Source organism: Panulirus ornatus, chromosome 5 (genome assembly GCF_036320965.1).
Source record: "Panulirus ornatus isolate Po-2019 chromosome 5, ASM3632096v1, whole genome shotgun sequence".
NCBI classification, from domain to species: domain Eukaryota; kingdom Metazoa; phylum Arthropoda; class Malacostraca; order Decapoda; family Palinuridae; genus Panulirus; species Panulirus ornatus.
This window is the reverse complement of record NC_092228.1, coordinates 38,671,559-38,687,589: the sequence shown is the minus strand read 5'-3', so window position 1 is coordinate 38,687,589 and position 16,031 is coordinate 38,671,559. Positions and strand designations below refer to the sequence as shown.

Below are 16,031 nucleotides of genomic sequence, written 5' to 3'. Positions count from 1 at the left end.
TACCAGCCTCCCCCTGTGGCTTCATACATCACCCAGGGGTAACACACTACCAGCCTCCCCCTGTGGCTTCATACATCACGACCCCCTCCCTCCCACCTCACGACCCTCCCCCCTCCCTCCCACCTCACGACCCCCTCCCTCCCTCCCACCTCACGACCCTCCCTCCCACCTCACGACCCCCCCTCCCTCCCTCCCACCTCACGACCCCCTCCCTCCCTCCCACCTCACGACCCCCTCCTTCCCTCCCACCTCACGACCCCCTCCTTCCCTCCCACCTCACGACCCTTCCCCCTCCCTCCCACCTCACGACCCCCTCCTTTCCTCCCACCTCACGACCCTTCCCCCTCCCTCCCACATCACGACCCCCTCCTTCCCTCCCACCTCACGACCCCCTCCCTCCCTCCCACCTCACGACCCCCTCCCTCCCTCCCACCTCACGACCCTCCCCCCCTCCCTCCCACCTCACGACCCTTCCCCCCTCCCTCCCACCTCACGACCCTTCCCCCTCCCTCCCACCTCACGACCCCCTCCTTTCCTCCCACCTCACGACCCTTCCCCCTCCCTCCCACATCACGACCCCCTCCTTCCCTCCCACCTCACGACCCCCTCCCTCCCTCCCACCTCACGACCCCCTCCCTCCCTCCCACCTCACGACCCTCCCCCCCTCCCTCCCACCTCACGACCCTTCCCCCTCCCTCCCACCTCACGACCCCCTCCCTCCCTCCCACCTCACGACCCCCTCCCTCCCTCCCTCCCTGGTGGTCATGTCACGACCCTCACCAGCCAATCATCATCCTGCAGGCTATGGTTATCCCCCCCCATCATGGAGGCTGATCACGCAGAAGAGTGTGGGGTGGCCAGGAGTGTGGGGTGGCCAGGAGTGTGGGGTGGCCAGGAGTGTGGGGTGGCCAGGAGTGTGGGGTGGCCAGGAGTGTGGGGTGGCCAGGAGTGTGGCCATGGTAGGTCCTCCCTCCCCTGGTGGCCGGTTATCTAGTGCACTAAGCACACTTAGTGACCCTGGGGCAACACTATATATATACATCACAACACAACTACCTGATACATCACAACACACCTACCTTATACATCACAACACACCTACCTGATACATCACAACACACCTACCTTATACATCACAACACACCTACCTGATACATCACAACACACCTACCTGATACATCACAACACACCTACCTTATACATCACAACACACCTACCTGATACAGTAGTTCAGTCATGGTAAGTTGGACAATGTTCAGCAAGTGGAGGTGGGTCATGCTGGAGGTCACGTGAAGTAGTGTTGGTGCACGTGACACGTCACATCCTCACATGATTAACCAAGCTCACAACAACAACAACAATCAATACAAACAAAGTTGTAGTCTGTATGTCACTTACCTGTCACATGGTTAGCCACACACGGCTACAACAGTCGAGGGACGTCCTCTCCAACCCAGCGTGACCTTGTCCAGTCCAGTGACCAGTTGTACACACACACAAGAACCAACGTGTTCACACGGCAGACAGCGGCTCTGTTCATCTCTTAACACCAGACAAGTTTCACATGTCGTGTTCACGAGGACACGTAGATGTTCACCTCGTGTGACGCTCTCTCTCTCTCTCTCTCTCCTGAAGCAGTGGTTCACCTGACTCACGGTCCACAACCACCTCACTCCTGCACCTCACCACACAAGTGGCACTTGCGACAGTGATCAACGTTGCTCGTATAATGGACTTCCAGGAAGGTTCGCAGGTGTACGCCGGGTAGTACAGTCTGTCACTGCCGCCTACACTGGCTGGCCTCCTCTCCCAGATGGGTCTTTCCTCCCACCACGTCACAGGAGAGAGGGGTACTGTCCCGCAGCTCAGGTCAGGTCAGGTCACGAGTGAGGAAGACTACCGGACCTCAACATTGGTGAGGGATATTCTGGGTGGGACCTTATCTTGCTCACATCAGGCGAGCCAGCATAACGTGCACGACCAGCCCTAGCCTTGCCTCCCCCAGCTCCTCAAGACAATTTGGCCCGTCGTTTCCTCATGTGCCTCCCTCCAGCGGGTCCTCAGCTTCACTCCTGCAGCAGAACAATAATTCATCATTAACTAACCTCCACAGGAACTACATCATTACAAACTTAATTACTGATGCCCCAGCAAGACAATGTCTCATTACATCTTAATCTGAAGACAAACATGTTAATTAGTTATGGTTCTGTAAATGTCCAGGCAAGCTGCCAACATGTCCAGATAAGCTGGCAACATGTCCAGGTAGGCCAGCAACATCTAGTAATGATGTACAGGCATGATTAAGTCACGACAAATATCATAAGTAAAATAAACTACGTGTTAGTGAGTAACCACAGTGAGTAACCATAGTAAGTAACCACAGTCTATCTACAGTAACTATAGCGAGAGTAACCACGGTGAGTAACCACAGTGAGTCAGTATGAGTAACCACAGAGTATAAGTAACGACAGCGAGTGAGTCAGTATGAGTAACGAGTGAGTCAGTATGACAACACACATGGTAAGTAACGAGCGAGTCTCACCCAGCCAGGGACTCCTACCCAGCTAGAAGATTAAATATCCCAGACATAGTAAAAACATATGTAATCTCGACTGGAAAAATCATTACTCCAAACAGAACACATTAATCAATTACGGCAGAATAATTAATCAGAAATCTATACCTTAGTGATAAGTGTAGGTTGCAATAACATGTTAATTAACAACGTCGCCGTGGTGTGGTGTGAGGACACAGGTCAACACTTCCAGTTTGACCTGTAACTGACCTGGCTGAACGCAAGGTTCCTGTTGGTATGAATGATTAAAAACCTGACGATAACAACACACAAGATCTGGACACAGAAAACGTCAGGTCAGGCAGCTGTGGTCTTACTTGTGTGACCCGACTATGACCAACCATCTCCCGTGTGCAACACATGAGGTCATGCAACACATGAGGTCATGATCCTCGCACAACACCTGACCCATCCTGTCTGATGGGCAAAACTGATAAACTCAGAGAAAACGAGATGTGGTGCGAGTGTGTACAGAGAATGATGGTAACACTGGCGGCTCCTGACACAAGCCGTTCATCACACTATCTGGCAGAGATACAGACGTCAACCCTCATATCATCTTCTGGTGGCATGTTCCTCCTCCTCCTCCTGCCTGCCCGCCTCACTTGACACACGACCCTCTGCCTGGCTGGTCCTACATGTGCCTCACATAAACACAACATAATCACGTGTAGTCTCATGGTGGCACAAGTCATCCTTCATATCAAGGGAAGTAAAATGTTACACATCCTGGCTTGCCAAGTTCCGCACCTCTCCCACGTTTTCTATCATGACAAAGCTCCGTCTGCTTTCATCTACACTTTATTTCCACCAACAACAATATTTCCATCAATAACTCTGGGCGGAAATCAAGGTTCAATGATGTGTTGTTCCCTGAGTGAGCTCAGCTTATCTTCAACCTTCCCAGTCCTTCATGAACATACAAACACCAGACTTTCCCAAGCTTTCCCAACTCAATGGTTCTTTGCCGAGGTCAGTAGGTAGCAGCCAGCAACAGCCCAGGACCTGGAGAGGTCTGAAGGACTCCTCTTGCTCCAGTTCCCTCACACGTTTCCGTGGTGTGGCTCACACGTTCAGTGGCAACACAGGTGAAGGAAGCCAGGCTGGGGTGAGGGTAGACGAGTCTGGGACGCACTGGGGAGGGACAGTGAGTGTACCTGGCTCGTGCCAGATGGAGACACATCTAGAGTGTACAGGGGGGGAGGGGGCAAGATATATGAACACAGGTGGACCTGGAGTCAGCAGGGAGGGAGGAGGCACAGCAGTAATGATGACGTCTGTGGTACGTGACACAGTAAGTTGACACAGACGTCCTCACCAGCAGCACATGAGCGTCAACAGTGACCACACTTGCACGACAGTCACTGTTGCATGACACAGTCACTGCTCCTCATCTGGAAGGTTCACTGGGCTTTGGTCTTCAATTTCCTTCTCCAGTGACGTAGCCGCTCACAATACTGCCAACTGACACAAACAGCCACGTCGACCATGGTCACACCTCACACTGCAGGAATGTAACATGTTCAGGAATAGTATGATGGATGATCAGGTAACATGTTACAAAGCTGTCGTAACTATCCTCGTAACACCACCACTGACGTCACAGGCTGGCTATCTATAGACACGCCCACACCACATGACGTCACGAGGCATAGAAGCCTGAAAGAAGTCAACGTTGGCAGAGTGACACAAACCATTTTCTTTATCAAGATTTCAGGTGGACACAATATGTGGTCGGCCGGCGTCCCTCACTACCATTTCTTACATCTTAATGTGGTCTGGTCACGCCAGCCAGGTGTACTGGAGAACTTCCACAACATTTGACCACAAGACCTCGCTGGCACGTAGCGCTCACCGCCCGTCCTGCTGTATAAGAATATCACTCATCAAAGATTGATGTGGCCAGGGGAGGGAAGGGAGGAGAGGAGAGGGGGGAGAACACTTCCCGTGTGTTCCCCACTTGTCGTAGGTGACGACGGGGGGGGGGGTTACTCTTGGTGTAGACTATGTATGACCTTGATGACCAGCCAGCTGTTCTGCCCAGCTGTTACTGTTCCTCGTATGTTCTGTGGTGTGCCGGGCGGGCGACACCCCTGCTGACCATAGCGACACACCACATGTCTCCCTCACCCCAGCTTCCTGGCTCTCCCCACTCACTTCCTGCCGCCACACTCCCTTCCCTCACCACCCGGGACCCGTCTTGCAAGACTTAAGGTCTCCTCCATCACATAACCAACTTGCCTGCCTTCAGCCTCCACCATTACCAGCCTCCACACACGTCCACACCTTCCCACAACACTGCCTCCTCACTAGCCTGGTTGTGATACATCATGGCACAAACACTGTCTCACATGGCCACAACCTGACCTCTCTCTCTCTCTCTCTCTCTCTCTCTCTCTCTCTCTCTCTCTCTCTCTCTCTCTCTCTCTCCAAATTCCACCTCGCACGTCCCATCACCTCCTGTATTCTCCCACGTCTCCTACCCGTGTCCACATGGCGAGGTCAGGTCATCACCACCTGTGGTTATCATGACCTCGATGCTCACCATGATAGTACATACCTTCCCCAGTACCTCCCCCCCCCCCGTACTGTCCCGAAGACAGGAAACCAGAGAATACCTACAACTACCTACAACCAGGCTCTGTCTGGCGAGAGAGAGAGAGAGAGAGATACAGCTGTTCTTGATCTCACAATGTCATCATAATATACTAACATTTTCATTTCCAATACATTTCAATCCACCACATAAAACGCAACAATATAAATCTCAACTATACAGCATTATACAACCTGCATACATTATACAACCTAAATAAATTCTCATTATACATATTTGTAAAACTACCAGCTCATCAGTTTAAAACATTTTTTCATAACAATAAAAACATATGCCAATCACTATGGCAACAATACGAGAGGCCCGTCCCACATTTTCATTAATCACCAAATATTGGAAAACAATCGAATCGAAAACGTCCATAAAAACCTCAACTAAAAGTTATGTTACAACATAATTGACAAGAATCACAACACCACAGGAAACAAACACATACAAACTGTAGTTCCCAAAATGTTATGTAAAAATGTAATGCTTAAAACAGCAGCGAAAATTATATTCTTCTGAAAACCATAATTATACAAATAATTTACTTTAACATTCAAATATGTCCTGAAAACACACGTAAATATTTTTCACGCCTACATCATCTACACTATTTACAAACCCTTACTGAAATATTTACATATTACATACTACAAATATTTACAATATAAATGTCATGTTCATCATAGCATTCGACCAGCAAGGCACCCACAGAGAGGGGGCCAGTGTACCATGTACCATGACGGTACGACCTTTACTTAACACATCATTACTTAACACATTACTTAACATATTACTTTACATCATTACTTAACACATTACATCATTTCAAATTATTGTTATAATTAAGGAGAGGAATAGTGGGCAGATGGTCAGTAGGGAGGAGGTCAGGAAGGTTCCAGTACCACTGGGTACACTGAGGTCAGGTCACTCGAGATGATCCGTCAAATCTGACTTCACTCATCTGTCTGTCTGTCTGTCTATCTCTAGTGCACTTCTTTACTCACCCCACCAGCGTCATCCTACCCACCTGTCTGCGCCCCCCCCCCCACTACTGACCCACAGCACCAGCTGCTCCCCCTAATGACCCACAGCACCAGCTGCCCCCCTACTGACCCACAGCACCAGCTGCCCCCCCCCCATCATATCTTCACAAGATACATAAAAACCAAAATTCAATTTAACTTCTTCATGAGGCCAAACCCCAGACGTCAAGCGCCGGTAAAATGCAAGATGAAACTCACGGCACCACAGCTGGACCAGCTGGACCCGGTCCCCGGCACAGCTGGACCAGCCGGACCCGGTCCCCGGCACAGCTGGACCAGCCGGACCCGGTCCCCGGCACAGCTGGACCAGCCGGACCCGGTCCCCGGCACAGCTGGACCAGCTGGACCCGGTCCCCGGCACAGCTGGACCAGCTGGACCCGGTCCCCGGCACAGCTGGACCAGCCGGACCCGGTTCCCGCCACAGCTGGTTCAGAGTGCCGGACCCTGTAAGGTACGGTACAGGTATGGTCAACGAGAAAACAATTACTTTGACTATCAATTGTACCACCTACGTTATCTTATGTTAGCTAAGGTAACCTCGGGCTCCGTACTATCTTGTCTAGCATGAACAACAATGTTGTACAACAACCATCATCTCCACCACCAACAACCTTATTTGGTGTATACAAGGAAGACATTATCACCTGCACCACAACCCTCCAGACAGGGTCATCATCAATATGATCAAAACCTTTACAGGTCATCACATCCCTCCATGACCTGACCTCAGGTTACGAGTATAACTTTACTAATTCATCACATCATTGTCTCATCCACCGTTAACACATCACAACCTGTCCTCAGGTTATAGTAGTTATTACCTCGATTCTCATGACCTACCACAACCTCGTCAGCATCAGTACAACCTCACCCTGGGTCACCAAGTTCCGTAACATGTTACTTTGCCCATCACCACCGATGTACTACCTACAAGTGTTAAGTTTGGTGTCTAGTGTCATATATATCACCGACCGTAGTATTAGTCAGCAAGTTGACCAGACCCGCCTGCCAGGTCCTCCTCACGAGACCAACCAGGTCACAAGGATGTATATACCCACCTGCCTCACCAGGTCACAAGGATGTATATACCCACCTGCCTCACCAGGTCACAAGGATGTATATATCCATCTGCCTCACCAGGTCACAAGGATGTATATACCCACCTGCCTCACCAGGTCACAAGGATGTATATACCCACCTGCCTCACCAGGTCACAAGGATGTATATACCCACCTGCCTCACCAGGTCACAAGGATGTATATACCCACCTGCCTCACCAGGTCACAAGGATGTATATACCCACCTGCCTCACCAGGTCACAAGGATGTATATACCCACCTGCCTCACCAGGACACCAATGTCTATCATGTTGTCAGCATTTAGGAGCAGCACCAAGACACGTTTCGTTGCCTCACCATCTCACCAGTAACTTGGAGATGTGCCAGCCCACCACTCAAGCAAGGTATTCCCTTCTTACTATGAGACATGTTTCCGCACATCTAACACAACCATTAAATTCAAAGTCATGGAAACTCCACATTTTGTGTTCTATCTCTTATTCTGTGTTTGTTATCTATATATATGACTTCAAATGGGGTAAGTATACATACAGTGTCCTTCTCAAAGTCGTAAAGCATGGAGATTGAGAGTTCCCAGGAGCGTAGCGATGTGTCTGTCTACCACAAGCACAAGACCCACACTAACGTGTTCTGGTGAGCCGCTTCCCACCGCACACCACCCGCCTACGACGTCACGATCCAACAGCCAATCAGGTCGGCGCACAGTCAAAACAAATCTGACGTCATGGAGGGCAGATCAATCATGGTGCAGAGCCAAAGAAAATGTTTCCCATCATTTCTTCAGTGCCAGTAATGAACCCAGGGCCTTTGATGTACCTCATGACGTCACTATCAAATTTACTCCAAGAGACAAACAGAAGAAACCTGACTATGACGACTACGAACTAGCTAACAACGTCATAACACATTAAAACTACTGAAGGCCAAATAGTAACCATTCTCCTGCACACACACACACACACACACACACACGACCGAAACTCAACATCTTACATTAAATATAAAGTAAATATTAAAGTTAACATGGAAGATGAATGGTATAACATGGGGGGTGAGAACCACATTGGCAGACAGCTGGCGCGACCTAGCTGGCTCACAACGTTACAAATGTACGAGACGGCAGATGGTGTAGGACTGTTGACATGTTGTGTGCCCCCCCCCCCCCCCCGGGTGAATTATACGGCAGATGGAAGGAGGAAAAAACGATGACTATTTCCACCTGTGATCAAAACCGAGGCAACGCTGCAGGGTACGACTGGCTGTCCTGCCAACACACACCACCACCACCACCAGACCACAGCCGTACCTGCCAACACACACCACCACCACCACCAGCCGAGGCACACACTCTACCCCTCCTACCCAGACACGCACTCTACCCCTCCTACCCAGACACGCACTCTACCCCTCCTACCCAGACACAAACTCCATCAGCCCCTCACACATACTCAAACGCTCCTTCCACCCCTCGCACATTCACCGCACACTTCGTGGTCAAATGTTCCACCTTCTCTCGAGCACGTTACCCTACCACACCACATCACACACACACCATCCCCCACCACACCACACTACACCACACACACACCATCCCCCACCACACCACACCACACACACACCATCCCCCACCACACCACACTACACCACACACACACCATCCCCCACCACACTACACCACACACACACCATCCCCCACCACACCACACCACACACACACCATCCCCCACCACACCACACCACACACACACCATCCCCCACCACACTACACCACACACACACACCATCCCCCACCACACCACACCACACCACACACACACCATCCCCCACCACACCACACTACACCACACACACACCATCCCCCACCACACCACACCACACCACACACACCACACACACACCATCCCCCACCACACCACACTACACCACACACACACCATCCCCCACCACACCACACCACACACACACCATCCCCCACCACACCACACCACACACACACCATCCCCCACCACACTACACCACACACACACACCATCCCCCACCACACCACACCACACCACACACACACCATCCCCCACCACACCACACTACACCACACACACACCATCCCCCACCACACCACACCACACCACACCACACCACACCACACCACACCACACACACCACACACAAAACAACAATTATTCTTCAGAATCACACGAGTTATATTCCTTCGTCGTCCATATCGTGATTACAAGTTTCCTCAGATATCAACACATGATGACGACGTGAGAATTATAAACAATACCCGTAAACAATTATGAATCACATACTTTATCAACATCATTTTACATCAAGGAAATCATGTATACAATAACCTACACCAGACACACGTAACCAAGACTGCCTCTGTTGAACTACAAGTCCGATTTACATGTTGTAAACTAACTCTGATGTCAACAGTTGACCCCACACCACAGAGGATTGATCCGTCCTTGTAGGAGGAGCAAGTTGGTGTGTGGAGGTTCCACTACCACAGTAATCCAACTGATTATCAACTTTCCTCCGTCTGACCTCACAACTTGACCCACTTGCCCTACACAGCTGTGTTGGTTCACTTTCTGCTCTCAACATCAGCCTGCTTGTGCGCCCCCAACATCAGCTACATCACGACATACTGAGCAAGCGACTGCCTCGTATGATGACTGTGTGGCCGTCGGCAACTCAAGCGTGGCTGGCAACTGTGGTGTCTGTTTCTTTCCTTACTTTGGAACTCTTTACCTTCTCATATCTTTCCTAATTCCTAACACCTGATCCTGTGTAAAAGGAAACTTTCTATAACCTCAAAAACTCATACAACATTTTCCCCCAAGTAATTTCTCTCTCTTTTACCCTCTTCTTATCATAATCAAGGCACGGCCTTACTGAAGCTTTCCATAGTCCGGGAAAAAGTGAAGAAGCCAGTTAGAAAATGACAGTATAATACGCCCTAACTGGATTTTTTATTCCTCACCCAGAACTGGCCTCCCCAGAGTATCCAGCAGCTAATATGACATCATCACAATGGTTTCTATTCACCATTTCTGTCAGATTTCCTTATGAATAACTTCTCTGTTCAACATGATGTTCCCTTAGAGATATTTTCTTGCCGGCTTCTGTGCTGGAGGGTAGTGGGTGGGGAGGAGCCTTGTGCTATACCGTCCTATCCTTATGTACGATGGTGGGTGGGGAGGAGACTTGTGTCACAACCACAACCACAACCACCATCACAACCTGTATCATCACCACTACTACCAACATTCAGCTCCTTCATTCATATTTTCCTTCAGCCCTTCTTTCATCTCTTCCTTCCTTCTCTGTGTTGTCTCCACACGTAAACCTCGCCATACATTAAGACATAACCTCCCCCCCTACCCCGACCCTGCATGACAGCCCCCCTCAGCCAAGCTTCGTCATGCACACTTCCCCCCGACCCTGCATGACAGCCCCCCTCAGCCAAGCTTCGTCATGCACAGTTTCATCGATTTTCCATCTTTCTCTCCGCTTGTACGACGAGTGTGGCACATCACTGGTGTCTCTCCTGTATATCCCATTCTTCTGGTCTCTCCTACACGCTCACTTCAGCCTTCTCTCTCTCTCTCTCTCTCTCTCTCTCTCTCTCTCTCTCTCTCTCTCTCTCTCTCTCTCTCTCTCTCTCTCTCTCTCTCTCTCCATAAATCCAGAGAGTCAGTCGCCCTAGAAGCTCATCATTACAGACATACATGTGTGTCGTCTCTACCCCAACATCACCCCAGGTACATCCGACCCCAGTCTTCACCACCCACGAGCCAACTACTCGTTATGTATAATAATAATAGTAAGTCATCCACAACACACACAGCTGTTCTCCGGCATCTAGTTTTCTGTACAATAAACTCCACAACACAGAATCCATCTGAGTCCTTCCCAAGCTGGTTAGGTTAGGTTAGGTTAGGTTAGGTTAGGTAAACGTGAACATTTTACGGCACGTTGGTAGCCCATTACTGACCACATTACTCAACCCATTATGAAACACACATACACACACACACACGCACACACGCACATAGACACACACCGTACACTACTGAAGGTGCAGACATGACTGTGAACATTGAACATGATGCCTGCCACAATCTTGGTGTGAGACACAACACAAGGTCATTAATAAAATCTTCCTAATACGAAAATAAATAAAGGCGAGGCAGATCTGTGCCCCAGCCATTAACAAGTCAGACGTAATGACCAATGATGAAACATCGCACATTTACTGGTTCATCCTGGTCACTGTTGACCCATCATAACCTTAACAAGAGAGCACCACAAGCTGATGTGTTGTGGTTGTGAGTTAGTCTTGGTACAACTATTCCTCAAGCCGTCTGCCAGTACTGGAACCCAAGCTAAGCGTCTTAAATTCTCCTCGTGACTCTGGCAGTCTTTATCAACTTCAGTCTCCCACATTATAATTCCTCACAAAGTTTCCACTTACGTTGTGGCGGGAAAAAATGATTTGAAGTTTTTTGTTCTTAATTACAGCCAAGTTATCTTTCTTACTTCCGGTTTATAAAACTGTTTAAATTAAAATGTTGTAGTAATTTTGTTATTATCTATTTATCATGAATATCCAACTTGTTAATTGGTGAATTTCGATTCTCTGATATTGTTATCTTCTTAAATGTTAAATATTAACTGTCATGTATCACAATGAATCTTAACATTTTCAAATACTCAAATTACCACCGTTAACTATCGAGTACTGATGATGTGTCCCCACCTTACCCACGACTCTTACATCTCTCATCCGTTTGTTAAACCTTCAACATTTATCATATTTACTGAAAACATTCCGTTCTCAGTTCAATATACTTCTGTCTTTTGGTTAAACTTCGCATATATGATTGTTAAAAATCTCACTTACAGTAAAACTCATGATTTTTCTGTCTCTTCGCAGTTAAATTCCCTCACATTAACGTGAGACAGATTTCCGTGGCTAATGTTAAAATTCTATTTTTAGTTGAACGATTTATACATCATGAATAAGTTCTTACAATATCCCGAGTTAACGTTAACATTCTAAATGTTAAAAATCCTTTCCCTTTGTACGCTACATTAAGCCATGATTCCATACACTGACATGTTGATCCTGAGATTACAACACTGTACATTACATCATAAAACTTAATCTTACGTTAAATTCATCCCGATTTAATGAAACGTTAACAATCCAGCCATCATCATCATCAGTTGACTCCCTTACGTCAAGTGTTAACAATGTTAAACTTACAGAGTTAACCAACCTGGTCGACCTGCCTGGCCCGGGAGGCTCTTGCAACACATCAGCTTTATATGACTTACAACCTTTACAACCTTCATCTTCACTACCTCCCAGGGAGATTACTGGGGAACAATAATGCTGGGGATTACTGGGGATAAATGGGGAGCTACATCTGGGATTACTGGGGTAAACTGGTGAAGACGACCAGGGTAGAGTATCTGTAATTACTGGGAACATTATGCTGGAGATTACTGGGGTAATAACACCGGGGATTAATGTAGAAACAATGTTAAAGATTACTGGATACATAATGCTGAAGGTAACCGGAAGATAATGAAGGGGATTACTGAAAAATACAGCTGGGATTTACTGGGGACAATGCTAGAGGGATTACTGGAAACCAACTGAGTGTAGGGGATTAATGTGAGATTTATGGGAAAATATTCCATGGGACGGTAGAGCCATGACTGGGGTGTACTGGGTTACAATGTTACGGGATTACTCAGGTAGGAAACTGTGGGATTACTGTGACAACGTGAGTAACCAAACATGGTAACAGACTGTACAATACAACACACATAAATCTACCACATCCCAGTAATTGACCCCTACAGACGAACTCACACGGGAACACATAATACACACTAACATGTGTAATAATGATACACACCAGCCAACCTGTGTACCCCAGCAGGTGTATCTTGTATACATCATTACACACACACCAGCCAACCTGTGTACTCTAGCAGGTGTATCTTGTGTACATCATTACACACACACACACACACACACACACACACACACACACACACACACACACACACACACACACACCTACCTGAATCCGTCCTTATTTGTTTGTTGTTTACTCCAGCAAACCTGACCTGACTACATGTAAACATCATGAGGTAAGGCCAGCCAGACCCACAACAAACAACAGGTCATAAGACATGTGTTTGATCACCACATGTTGGGTGAGCAGGTCCTAAACGAGGAACATACTGTGCAACACAACACGTGTAACACACGTCTCTATCAACACAACTCAGGCAATACATCAGAGGCAACATACCTCACGCAACACAACAGAAGTAATACCTCATGCATGATGTCGGGCGAGTGTTGTAAGTGCTAAGTTGTGAACATCATGTGTGCAGACAACATGACAGACACATGTTTGGGTGAGATGCAGTAGTGTTACAGAGGGAGTGAGGGAGTGGCATGGCACACAACACAATGTTGTGGTACTCCCACACAGTGCTTGCCCCACACAGTGCTTGCCCCACACTGGCCTTGCCCCACACAGTGCTTGCCCCACACTGGCCTTGCCCCACACAGTGCTTGCCCCACACTGGCCTTGCCCCACACAGTGCTTGCCCCACACTGGCCTTGCCCCACACAGTGCTTGCCCCACACAGTGCTTGCCCCACACAGTGCTTGCCCCACACTGGCCTTGCCCCACACAGTGCTTGCCCCACACTGGCCTTGCCCCACACAGTGCTTGCCCCACACTGGCCTTGCCCCACACAGTGCTTGCCCCACACTGGCCTTGCCCCACACAGTGCTTGCCCCACACTGGCCTTGCCCCACACAGTGCTTGCCCCACACTGGCCTTGCCCCACACAGTGCTTGCCCCACACTGGCCTTGCCCCACACAGGCCTTGCCCCACACAGTGCTTACCCCACACTGGCCTTGCCCCACACAGTGCTTGCCCCACACTGGCCTTGCCCCACACAGTGCTTGCCCCACACTGGCCTTGCCCCACACAGTGCTTGCCCCACACTGGCCTTGCCCCACACAGTGCTTGCCCCACACTGGCCTTGCCCCACACAGTGCTTGCCCCACACTGGCCTTGCCCCACACAGTGCTTGCCCCACACAGTGCTTGCCCAGCAGCAGTCGTGCTGGATCATGCTTGGTGTCTGGCTCAGGTTTGCAGTCATGTACTTGCAGGACGTGCAAGATAAGGACGTGCACGAACGAGTGATAAGCACTGATAACATTATGATAACATGTGACAACACAACACACACACACACGTCCAGGTGCCTGGGGCAGTGGGGACCCCACAAGTTATTTACGTCTTCCAGGAACCTGAACAGTGGGGGGAGGGGGGGGCAGTTCCCACTAATAACACAATATCCTGGACTTCCAGCTCCCCCCCGGCAATATGTCTGGTGACCTACAGTGTCAAACTTTCCTATTATCTGTTAACTCGATTATGTTTTATTGTAGTTTGTGTCTTACATCCGTCTCTCTGGTTCACATGTTGACCGTCATATTTATCAACCGTCTTTTCTTGTATTACAATTCCACATTTCTTGTGGTAATTTTTGTTTCCTAAAATACCTTAGTTTTTGTGTACAGGTTTATAATGTACATGACTGAGCCAGGTTATGACCAGGTGAACCAGACTGGCTGCTCAGCTCTGCTCATAACCTCTCACAATATAACTCACATACAACATCAAACATATACAAATACTTTCCCTTCTGCTGCTGCTGCTGCTGGTGTTGTGTTGTGTTGTGTTGTGTTGTATTGTGTTGTGTTGTGTTGTGGTGTGTTGTGCTGAGTCAAGTTAAACATTTTGGTTGGATTTCTTCTGTTCTTCTCTAACATACTGTTTTCTTTATCCTTTTATTTACTTTCAATACTTTTGAATATTGTTACATTTATTTTACACTGTTGTATTATTCATCAGTTACATGTATATTTCTTTTTCGTTATCGTATAATTTTCTTTATTCTTCATGTTCTTCATGTGTAACTGTGTTATATTACCAGAACACAAGTTGAAGAACATCACTAGCGGGTCACACAGGGTACAACGCTTGCATTCTTCTCGTTTCTGTGAACTACCTGACCAGCGCTCCGGGGTTCGAACCCTGCCCTTCCATGAACTACCTCCAACATTCCTCCCACATTACTGTGTGCACGTCATCTGGGACCACAAACGTCGACTACTTTAACATATCAACATTGACCAGGTTCTTGTTTCATAAAGGATCGTTCAGTAATGTTCCACGAGACAGGTCTCACGTAAATTGTGGTAAGTAACCACAACCAAACAACACCACACCTGCTGGTTAGGTTAGGTTACCTCAAGACAGACTGTCTCATCTCCTTCATTAATCCACAAAGTGCAGGATAATGACCAGGATAATGACCAGGATAATGACCAGGATAATGACCAGGATAATGACCAGGATAATGACCAGGGTTTATAACCCATTATTCTCCATACATGATAATTACAATGTTATGTACGTGGGTGACGGGAGGAGGCAGGAGCCAACACCTGTTCTTACATCATCCTCCAAGCTTCATGGTGTCCCCTGATACTGACTGTCCCCCTGATACTGACTGTCACCCTGATACTGTATCTGTCCCCCTGATACTGACTGTCACCCTGATACTGACTGTCCCCCTGATACTGACTGTCACCCTGATACTGTCT

At 48.5% G+C, this 16,031-nt stretch overlaps 1 protein-coding gene across 10 annotated transcripts in view; it reads right to left on the bottom strand.

The window, feature by feature from the left end:
- The window catches only part of LOC139748667 (hexosaminidase D-like), a 111,360-nt gene that overhangs the window by 62,084 nt on the left and 33,245 nt on the right, over positions 1-16,031 (bottom strand). For 5 of the 10 annotated variants that reach the window (XM_071661936.1, XM_071661934.1, XM_071661932.1 and 2 more), the window contains one exon: positions 1,399-2,072. The gene's annotated coding sequence lies outside the window, so the exon portion shown is untranslated. Of the gene's footprint in view, positions 1-1,398; positions 2,073-7,565; positions 7,777-7,837; positions 8,023-16,031 lie in introns of those variants that run through there. The other 5 variants (XM_071661941.1, XM_071661939.1, XM_071661940.1 and 2 more) reach the window with 3 other exon arrangements.